This window comes from Pteronotus mesoamericanus, unplaced genomic scaffold (assembly GCF_021234165.1).
Source record: "Pteronotus mesoamericanus isolate MK-2021 breed Mesoamerican mustached bat unplaced genomic scaffold, CSHL_Meso_final scaffold_174, whole genome shotgun sequence".
Taxonomy (NCBI): Eukaryota; Metazoa; Chordata; class Mammalia; order Chiroptera; family Mormoopidae; genus Pteronotus; species Pteronotus mesoamericanus.
In genome coordinates this window covers 716586-728142 of record NW_026555309.1, presented here as the reverse complement: position 1 = coordinate 728142, position 11557 = coordinate 716586, and the positions used below count along the sequence as shown (strand labels likewise).

The following is an 11557-nucleotide window of genomic DNA, read 5'->3' as shown; positions in this document are numbered from 1 at the left end:
AAGCTAAAGTTAAATTAGGAATAATTTACCCATTCACACACAGAAGTATTAAATTCTTAGTATAAACACTAAAATCTACCTAGTGCTGACTGTATGGCGGGCACTGATCAAAGCCATTTGCACCTGTTATTTTCACTAGGCACACAACTTTATTGAAGTGATCAATACATATATCCTCCTGAGTGATGTTTTGAGCCATCCACTTGATGGTTACAAGCACATCAGGATCTGTTTTATTGGTATATTTTTGGTTTGCTCGACAAGGGAAAATCAAGAATCAAATCCAAAAGGCCTGTTTTTAAAAATCTATGAAAAGGGAGAATTAAATGCTTCACAATTCAAATCAAGAAGACAATTCCATACAAGTCCAGTAAGACAAGCTGGCAAGTACAAGTAAAATAATTTTTTATACAAAATGCAAAAGGAGTAGTTACAAAAGATAAAACTCTGGTCAGAAAATCATTACTACATAAAACTACATAAAGATGCCTATTAGTTGCTTTCTTTAAGAGGAAAAGAAATCAAATTATTAGCTTTCTATTTATTTAGAAAGAAAAACTAGGAGAGTGTCCAGAAAATACTTCTGATAGTAAGTGAATTCTTTCTCATCTGCTATCATCTGACATATTCTTGCCCATCTGTAGAGATGAGGAAATAACATAAGTGTTTGGCCTTCAGTGGGTCACTTGCAAAACCCAGATGATTTCCTGACTAATCCTAGATCCAGTCACGGGGCGGGCGGCGGGGCGCGTCAATGTTGAGCACTTGGACTTCCACTCTTTCTCCAGGGCCCAGTCCAAGATTCCTTCTCTTCTTCATTTTAGGAAGTTTTGCTTCTGTCATATTTCTTATGGGAATCAGCCCTACTTTCCTCACTTCTATATCCACAAAAATTCCAAAGTGGTGTTCTCAACTGTGTCTGTAAGAATTGTCCCAACCTGCAAATCTTACAAACTATGCTTTTCTCAAAATCAAGTTTATAAAAATCTGTTTGAAAGTCAAAGCTTCCAGGCTGGCGAAGACCATCTAAGATGATCTGTAAGGTATGTGCTGTTGTTTGTAATTTTCCTGGAGTTTTCTCTATTCCTTCCGTTTGAAGGAATGACTTTACTGTTTGTTGCATTTCAGACTTTCCAGTCTCACACAGTGTTTGTTCCTTCAATGAATGATAAAAACCTTGTTGCTGTACCATACTATTCCAGGTGAATACAGGCTGGATCCGAAGGCTCTGGCTTCAGCAGAGCATTCGCCGCGGGTTTGCTCTCCTTGCCCTGCTTCTCATTCGTGACCTCCATACCTGCTGGGGATGTCACGGCAACTCCCTGACTGGGGTCTGCAGATTCAGGTGCTGACTACTGCAAATTTTTTTAATACAATGCTGGTTACTTCTGATGAAACCAGAACTGGTGGAAAGATTTTGAACCCAGTCCTTTCACTTTCTTCAGCTGTTCTCGGTTGATGAAGGGCCCATTTTTCTCTCGCCATTCAATACTACTAGTATTTTTGGCTCAGAAGGCACCAAGTCTTGTAATATGCCTTAACAGAACTCCTGAACAGATGTTAATATCCACTCCCACAAAGGTGACACATTCTTCTACAATACTGTCCAGTGTTGGCCTGAGTAATGTCTGGGATGTATCATGCTGGTATATTCCAACTCCAACATATTTCGCTCAATTTTCACCAGCTCAGCTAATGGATCTTGTACACATCTTGCTGTGGAAAGTACACCTCTCAAATTAGAGTCCAGTCCTGGCATCTCTTTGTGAGCTCCAGGGCCGACACTGTAGGCTAAAGCTCCTGCTTCACTGGTGATGCACTAAACAACATCCAGTATTACAAAGTAATTTTTCATTACCGTATCAGCAAAGTAAGCTTGCATTCCCCAGCAGGCAGATTCATTTCCAACCACCACTGTGCTGCAGTTGAAATCCAGCAAAAGCCATTTTTATTTTCTTTGCCTCTTGGAAGCCTTGCCCACAATGCAAGCAAACCACATCAATATGAAGTATCTGACTGGTAAGAGAAATTATAGCTCATTTGCAACTATGTAAACAGGATCCACAAGCCCCAAAACAAGGCCTGTTAAAAGGAGCTAACAAAGTTTCCATCCAAACATCATTACTGACTCCTCTGCATCTTATGTTAGTTTGGCTCTGAACTCTCTACAGAGGAGAGGATAAATAAGGCATTTAAAAGAGTCATCCATCGACTTGTGTGAGATCTTCATTAACTCCTGCCTTGCAAAGAGACATGGTCTCCACCTGTTTTGGATGAATCACCTACAGAATTCACTCTTTTAAAAAATATTTTATTGATTTATTTTTAGAGAGAGGGGAAGGGAGGGAAAAAGAAAAGGAAACATGGATCAGTTCCCCTTATATGCACCCCAATGGGGGACTGAACCTGCAACCCTGCATGTGCTCTGATGGAAATCGAACCAGCGACCTTTCGGTTTGCAGGATGACATCCAACCAACTAAGCCACACTGGTCATGGAAGAATTCATTCTTACCTCCATCAAGAATGTTGACCTTGACTGTAGTATCTTCAAATTTTCTCCACAGTTAATTGCCAGAATCTGGTGATGTTGGACGTTTCTTATGTTGCATGAAAAAATTCCGGTAGAGATGACACTTATCAACATCTTTCTTATTTCCTTTTTTAAAGAACACTTTGCCAGAGATGCTGGAATAGAAATATATATATATATTTGGGCACAATTTCCCTTTGAAGCCATGTGTGTACCTCTCTTTAGCAATAATGTCTGCTAAAGTAGGGTGCACTCCTGTAGCAATGCCCTAGAGTGCAAGGCCCTTTTACAGTGGGTTGAATGCAGGACAGCAGGCTGAGCGTCCCTGGATTCTCAAGCAGGGTCATGGCTGCTTCCTCTAACCTAAACTGCCTTTCTTTCTGGGCTTTGGTTCCTTTGGTCTTGGTTTACAAGAGGGGCATCTAAAAAAAAATTATTTATAAAAAAAAGTGTATTTAGTCTTACATGTTTAAACTTCAGTCACTTTCAAAATACTCTCCATTTGATGCAATACACCTATCGAGATGTTTTTTCCACTGCTCAGAGTTTTTGAACTTGTCGCTTTTGATGCCATCGAGCTGCTTCTGCCAGATTTTGTTTAACCTCTTCCGCATAAGCAAAATGTTTCCCTTTGAGGACTTTTTTTTTAATCTGGGGAAACAAGCAAAAAAAAAAAAGTCACTTGGGATGAAATCTGGTGAATAGGGAAGGTGGGGCATGGGGGTCATGCCGTTTTTGGTCAAAAACTGCTGAACACTCACTGCGGTGTGGGCAGATGCACCAGTAAATCACCGATCATGAAATGGGCAAATGCATTGAAAAGGTCTTAAAAAAAATTCACTGAAGCCGAACACAGCCTCTCACAGCAACGCCAGCTGTACCATGATACAGATGGGTTCCTAGAACACTCACTTAGTGGGGGAAGCCTGTACCACAAGGAGTCTGCCCTCCAGAAGATAATTTTGGGTTCTGAGAGTTACCCCCTCATCTATGGAGGTGACACTTTCTAGTTCTTCAAAAGTTTTACAGTTCAGTAAAGCTGTTAACAAGCATTCAGACATCTGCCCTTTCTTCTTAATTTTCTGGATTGTACTACAAACCTTCTTTGCAACAGCCCATAGCTTTTCTAGGGTTTGTTGAACTTCTCTCAAATAATCAGTATCAAGATTATTAATGAGCTCTTTCCAATAATGTACAATGAAGGGAATTCTGTTATCATCATTAAGGAGATGAATGATGGCGCACACACCAAAAGATTCAATATGTTCTCTCAGATAAAACCTGTACTATGTCCCAGATCATTTCCACCTTTATAATATTGTTGGCATTTGCCAGAAGACTGACAGGTTTCTTAGGACATGTTTCAGTCTTCATTTGCTTTAAAGGGAGCTGATCAGATGGACAAGCATCCTCATTCCCCTCCCTCTTGCTCATCCCTTCCCACAGGGTGCTTGTGGATAGTGTCTCTGTATTATGACTCTTTGAAATTGCTGGCTTTGTTGGTTTCTTCATCACCTGTCAGCTTTTTGGTCCTCTGAGCTGAAGGTGAATGAGAATAAAAATGATTAGAAATGCTCCTTGCTTCACAATTTTAGAAGACATACTTTCATTTTTAAAGCTTGATAGTTAATTCACATTTGCATACCAAAAACATTGTTTCTCCTTTAGAAAAAAAAAATCCTATATATTTCAAAATCACTAGTCAGGCATTTTTGTCCTGACCAGTTAAAGCAATCCCTTCATTTAAAAAAAAATGCTATTAAAAATTGATTAGGGCAGCATAGTTATCTACTAGTCTTACTAAATTTACTACTTAAAACTACCAAAAGAGAGAAGCAATATTTATTTTAACAACTACTGGGAGATTATTTGATTCTAATACAGCACTCATTTAAAAAGTATACGGGTAGATGTGGATGCACATAAGGGTGTTTGTGTACACAATCTGAGTTAGTGGCCTGATTAGAGGTCACACCTCTAAATGTAGGGAGCTCTTCAAGGTCTTCCATGGCCCTTCTGCCCCTGTTAGCCTCTGCATAGAAAGAATCCACTGATTGCATAGCCAGTCAGAAATAAGAATGATTTCCCTATAGTGGGCAAATGAGCATCAGTAAAACAAAAATAATAATATCAACTATTAAGATAACTGTTACAGCATGCTTAATATTAAAAATTAGTTTCTGGACCCCATACTAACAACAACAATATTATTTACTCACTCTAGAGTCAGCACATTTCAATAAACAGCAATGATAAGATAGTATTATAATCATGTCCTAGTAATGAATACATGAATAATGCTGCTAAAATCCTCCATTTTTATTTAAGTCCTCTGTAAATAAGAACTGAATTAATTCCACTCTTAGCCATGAATTTCCTACATAAGAATGAATTATCAAAACATTGTGGTAATAATAGAGAATCTTTGGTTATTTTTAAGAAAATGTTAAATTCTTTGAAGATAGAACAATTCCTTACAAATTCTGACAGCAGAATTTCACAATGCTGTGATTTGAAGGGTACCTCTTTGATAAAGGCCATCCCGGATGTCTTTACATACCTCCTTCTACATGTGGGTTGTAGTCAGTGGTGCTGAAGCACCGATATTGGGCTTTACTAAATATTTAGCTCGCTCAGACTACCTTTGTGTACCTGGCAGTGGGAAAATGGCTCCTCAGTCTCCTTTTCCTGCCAGCCAAAGCTCTACCAATTGACCATTCTACCAACTGTGCCAAGATAAGTTGTAAATTTACCCCTGAGCTTAGCAGATGTTTACTGATGGCAAACGAATAGAAAGGCATCTCAAATAATGCTGGCTCAGCTGCTATTCTGGCATCTTCTCCTAAACACACTTCATAGAATTTTTTCTCTATACATGTCTTTATTTGAGTATCCCATTTTTGTTTAAACTGCTGTAACTTGACAAGAACTTGGAAGAGGGCTACAAGACTACACCAGAACAGAAATTTGAATGTTTTGGTTTTTGTCCTCAAGAAAGAACAATTGTATAGATTCACTTGCTTGCCTCTATAAAGAGACTAGCTATTTCACTGCTATGAAATGAGAGTGCCTGCAGCTAACACCACATTAGCACAGCTACCGCAACACTGCAGATGCAGGCCTGGGGTGTGCCGATGGGGCAGCACTGGTCAGCGAGTTCTATCCGCAAGTAAAGGACTAGCCTGGCCTGATGTACCCTCTTAAAACTATCTTACACCTCTATGTCTGTTAATTCTGTTTTGCCTTCTTTAAAGGTCAGATTTGAATGTAGGCCAGAAAAATGTTTGTGAATAACAAATAACAGGATGTATCAGAAAGCTATTTTTAAATTATGTTCTTTTAAGAGTTACAACATCTATAATGTGTCTTTGTTAAAATGCAGTGAACTGAGAAGCAACAGAGAAAAGTGGTGAAGAGTATGTGTTTTGTATCACATGCGTGAGCTTTGTGACCCTGGATAATTGGATAAAAGGCTCAGATTCCTCAGATGTAAAATAGGTAGAAGAAGAAGAAGAATGCTTTGTTCATAGTTTTGTTTGCACATTATGATGCCTGGCAAGGAGTAGTACTCAATGAGAGTTAATTGTGATTATTATATTTATTCAATATTTAAGGAACATTCATTTATTTTAAAAACATTGACCAGGCATCTACTGTGTGGCAGGCACTCTCCCAGGGGCTGATGACATGGCAGTGAATGAAACAATCGCCAGGTTACCATGGTTTGACCATGTGCCAGGCACTGTGCTTAGTGCACTGCGTGCATTGACACACTTCAAGCTCACAATTCATTAGTATGAGCATTATCATTTTATAGATGAAGAAACTGAGAAAAAAGCCAGACAGCAGTAAGGGTGGAGCCAAGATTTGAATGTAGGTGCTCCAGCTCGAGAGCTTAACCATCATACAAGTTCTAGCGTGTGAGTCACATCCTAAACAGTAAATGAACGAGTGAACTGAGAGACTAATTATAGCTAGCAACAAAATAAACCTTTACATGTTACAACTCAGTATTTCGGAGTCTAGATAAAAATAGAAACACGTTTAAATGAATAGATAAGCACAATATGGTTATTGTTTGCAAAGTGGCCACCATGTCTGTGGATAAGCCCACAGGTTGGGCCTCCCACACTGATTCCAAGAGGATTTCCATTTTTTTTTAATTCTTGGAACCCTTTTACCCCATGTGCATAAGCATGAGCTCACTTCCTGATGGAGAATTCCAGTCTTCTAAGTTTTCCCACCATCCTGGATTAGGTTTCAGATCCCTAAGTGAAGCCATCCTGGACTCTCCAGCTATAGCCAAGCTGAACCAGACAAAAGCACTGTTTATCCAGTATATAAAACAGTGAGAAATAATAAATGTTGGTTTTATGTCACTGAGTTTTGGCATGGTCTTCTATACAGCAAAAGTTAATTGAGAAAAGTAATAGCATTTTCTTCAGGTAAAATGCTTGAAAGTAAATATACTGTCATAATCAACATTATAAGAGTATTCTTGATAAACTAGTTTTTCACTAATGTAACTGGTTCATAATTTTATTAATAAATTTTCCTCAGAGTATAGAAGGATGCTTATTAAGTGTGAACAGGGCAGGAAATTGAAAATGATAAAATTAAGATGAGATATATATTTGAAAAGCCTAAAACATAAGATATATACAAGCGAAAATTTATTAATATAAAATATGGCATCATGTGTTTTGTTGTATAATATCTTTAGCATACATATAGCATGGCTTCCTGTGTCTTGACTGATATATTTGAGAGTAAACATTTAGGGCAAATTCTCTTCCTTGGTACAGAGGAGATGAGGAAAAAAAACACAAGAAAATACCAAGGTTACCCAGAAAACATTACTGAATATTACATTAAGTTAACTAACTGATCTAATAAATAGATCCCAAAATATGTAATTGCTGACACACAAGAAGGGACTATTTTTTGTTTATGTAGCAGTGTTAGGCAAGTGAGTAGATTTGGTGGAGTGGCCTTCCTCCATACAGTCCTTCAGGAATTGAAGCTGGCTGACCAAGCTCTTCCATCTTCAGCATGTGGCTTATAGTACCCCTTGTCCCCAATATACAATTCAACCCAATATCCCTTTTCCATTTCAGCTGCTAGAGTGGGAAGGAATCATGAAGGATCCTGTATGAGAGGCTTTGCAATAGCCAGCATTTCTCTCTTTTCCATGGGCTAGAACTCAAGTTATACGATTATCCAGCTATAAGAGAGGTGGAAACTCTAGTCTAGTGATGTGTTAGGAAGAAGGGAACAAGGGATTTTGCAAAAGGTCAGCCTTTTGCACCCCAGCATTTTATAAGTATGCACACCAAACCACTATTCCTTCTCATCCTAATCTTCGGATGAACACACCCTTCCCTGCCACAACTATGCACCTTGAGTGAGCCACCACCATTAATAAGCTCAGGGCTACATTACCCAAGGGAGTTGCAGAGAAAAAAAAAACTATTAATATCACATTAACTTAGAGAGCTTTATTCAGTACAAATCAATAGTGGATATGACCGCAAACAAGCAAAAAGTTCACTAATATCAATATAGCATCCAGAATGAGAGAGGTGAACAATTTTCTTTTCAATAATTATCTCAGACATAAAGTATTTTATTCAGTTGTTTATATCATCCCTGCAAAGGATAAGGTAGGTCAGAAAACCAAACCACAGGAAGAGGGGTTAAAAGAACTGGAGATATTCAGATAGAAGACCAAAGAAGGATCAATGCAGAGGCCATGCCTGCTTTTTCTGACTATGCAATTGCACAAGAGAAAAAAAGAAACGTTAGCCATATTTCTACTACCTAAAGACAAGCACTGTTAACATAACTTTACTTGCAGTTTCTTCTGGACTATTTCCATGCATGGTCTTTTAAGATATTCTTTCATTTGATCAATTTTTCTAATTTTTGTGTGCTTTCATCATTTATAGGGGCATATACATTTGCTCATATTTTTAAAAGGTCATTATAAACACCATTTCCCAAGAACAGAATACATACAATTTTATAGGGAAGATATATCATAGCCCTCACTTAACTGCTGAAGATTTAGAATGTTTTCAATGTTGTAAATATCATTGGGATATATATTCATGTGCAGAAGCCTTTTTTCAATTCATTTAATCAAAGTGTTGTCTATATGCATAAAGTCTTTTCGTACATATGCTAACTAGTTTTTTAATATTTTTTTTGCCACTGGGAAATGCCTAAGAACCCATGTTTTATCAAACCTTTAGCATTTGGTATCTTGTTTTGTTTAATCTGTATTATCTTCAATTATTAGTGAGGTTGAACATTTTTCCAAGTTTATTAGCCACTTATTTCCACATTTGTGAATTCTTATTTACATAATTTGGCCAATTTGTCTTAGTGTTTTCCTTATTGGTTTGCATGACATAATTATGCCAAATTTTTTCAGTTTCTTTGATTTTGTTATTATTCATTATCTGTCAATAGGAGCTTTAAGTTTTAGTGTATTTAAAAATTTTAAACTCTTCTATTTTTCCAATGTGTTTTAACCTAAGAAAATTATTTCTAATTTAAAAGATTAATAAGTATACATTAATTCTTTCTTCTATTTTTTGGAGTTTTGGGGGTTTTGTACATTTAATTTCCTAATAAGCTATAAAAGTATTTTCAAAATCTTAGGTTACCTAAAGCTTTATTTCAAGCTTAGCAGTAATTTCACCAAATAGTCATCTTCAAATATTTAAATGGATGCTATGTGTGCATAATGTGTTGGAGAATTAAATTGGCCTCGCATAGTTCAGAGAAGGAGGATTAGAACCAATGAGTTAAGTTATAAATTTTGGTTTCATAAAGAAAGAACATTCTAAATGGCAATGATATTTAAAATATTTAACAACTGATATGCCATGTGCTCCAAACATCCAAGTAGATTCCAGCTGTAGAAAACTGGTAATAGCATTTAAGTGTGACAGGATGAACATCAAGCCTGATTAAAATTACCTCACTACAAAATGGATCACCTTGGGGTTAAAGGTACAATCACACATGCCTCAGCTTGGGGGTTTTGGTTTATGACTGTTTATGCTTGTACGACTTTTTAATTTTTTTAACATTGTCCCAGTTTAAATGGCCTTGTTACATACGTTAATGCAACGGGGCATTGCCCCTCTCTTTTTTTCCCAGGCATAAGGCATCATGTAATCAATCATCTGGCCAAGTCTGTGCCAGGTGCTGAGGAAGTTATAAAGACTAGATTACAAGCTTTTGAGAACTAACTAATCATTCCAATAAAGAAAACAAATAAAACACGTTTAATGAAAAGTTAACCTGTGCCAGCCGGCACTGCCCAGTTAGGCTGGTCAGGCCAGGCAATGTAAACAGCAGCGGAGAGCTGGCTTTGAGGCCAGGGCCCCTGCAGGGAAGTGGTAGAAGGTGATGTCATCCTTGGTCATCGAGAATTCCCCAACAACCACAGGACAGTGGGCCAGAGGCCAAGAGCAAAAGCCTTGCAAAGGGAGAGGGCATGAGGAAGGGAAGCAGGGGGCAGCCTGCCCCTCCTCCCCGCAGGATGACATGGAGCGTGCAAATCCAGGGAGCCTCCCAGTCTCAGTCTGTCCAGGGTCCAATGGATCACGACAGCCTGACCCGGGGTCCCTTGTCCTTAAAAAAGGGCCTTCCTCAACCAAACTAGCCTAGGGCATGCAATAGGTACCAAGTGTTTGAGGAAAGTAGATAGAAAAGTGTGGCCTTTATGGTGTATGAGAAATACAAGTAAAGAATGAGCATTTGAAGAAAACAAGCTTTTGGCTGCTGGACTGTGTTTCTTTGATTGTGTGAGACTAGGTCTTGTCGGTGGAGTGTAATGAATTCTGTCCGTAAATAATTAGGAAGACAATGCAGTGCCAAACTGAACAGTAAATGTTCGGAGCACAGTAGGCATTGAGCGAATGGGCTGGTGAGAGTAGGCTGGCGTGGGAAGAGGGCCAACTCCATGGGCTCAGAGGACTGCTTAGGCTTGGCCAGGCAGAGGAGGGCAGGAGAGTGCATAGCAGAAGGGAAAACAGCTTCAGCAACCAGAAGAAGCACCCATTGTTTACAATCTCAAACAGTTACTGGGGGAAAACAGAACACTTTTCTTTTGCATCTTTGTTCTTTCTTTGGCTGCAGCCTCAGGACCCCTTTCCTGGACATCGAAGTTTTGACTGAAGCCTACCTTAAGTGCTCTAGCAAGTGTGCATCTATCTCTCCTCCTGTTGCAACCTTGCTGTGATTGATGTCCACATGTGGCTTCACTTTAAGATGTCACTCTAGTTTTCCTTATCGAGGTCAATCTTCGAAGGACCTTAGGTCACAGGTCCAGCCAGGCTAGGAACTTAGTTGATCCTTAGTTGCTCATTTGCCGTGTATTGCTTCAAGAGGAACATCATTTGCCCAATCCCTAGTCATCTACATTCTCGCTGGCCTAGTGGAAGGGTTAGTTGTCTTTTCTCCCTTATTTGGCATTTATTTCTACCTTTACATTAGTGGGGAGAATGGGCCTGCAGACTGTGCTAGACAGGAATGGAAGGCATTTCATACCTTCTTAAAACATTACACTGTGATCATCTTGTTGGGACATACAGTTATAGCATATCATGATCTTGGCAGAAATGCAGAGTCAGCTCTGCCCCTCTGCTTGGTTTTGTCCCTGAGAGCTTTATTAACATTACGTGTGGAATCTATTTCTTCACTTAGTTTTCCCCCCTCCCTCCCTCCCTTCTTTCCTTCCATCCTTCCAAAAAACCAGTTTGAGTTATATTCTATATATAGTAAAATTTACAAGTTTTAACTTTTCTATTTGCTGAATTTTAGCTGATATATAGTCAGGTCAGCAGTCCCACGATCATACTATAGAACACTTTCATCACTCCAGGTGTTCCCTGAGGGTGTCTTGCAATCAGCTCCCTCCTCCTAGCCCTGCCCTCCATACACTTTGTCCTTTTCTGCAAGATAAAGAGGGATGTCAGCATAGACATATAAATGCTCCCAAGGGTTTCTT

The 11557-nt window shown here is 38.8% G+C and overlaps 1 pseudogene; it reads right to left on the bottom strand.

The window, feature by feature from the left end:
- Window positions 1-717: 717 nt before the first annotated feature.
- LOC129084114 (S1 RNA-binding domain-containing protein 1-like) lies at window positions 718-6814 on the bottom strand (annotated as a pseudogene).
- Between the last annotated feature and the right edge of the window lie 4743 nt (window positions 6815-11557).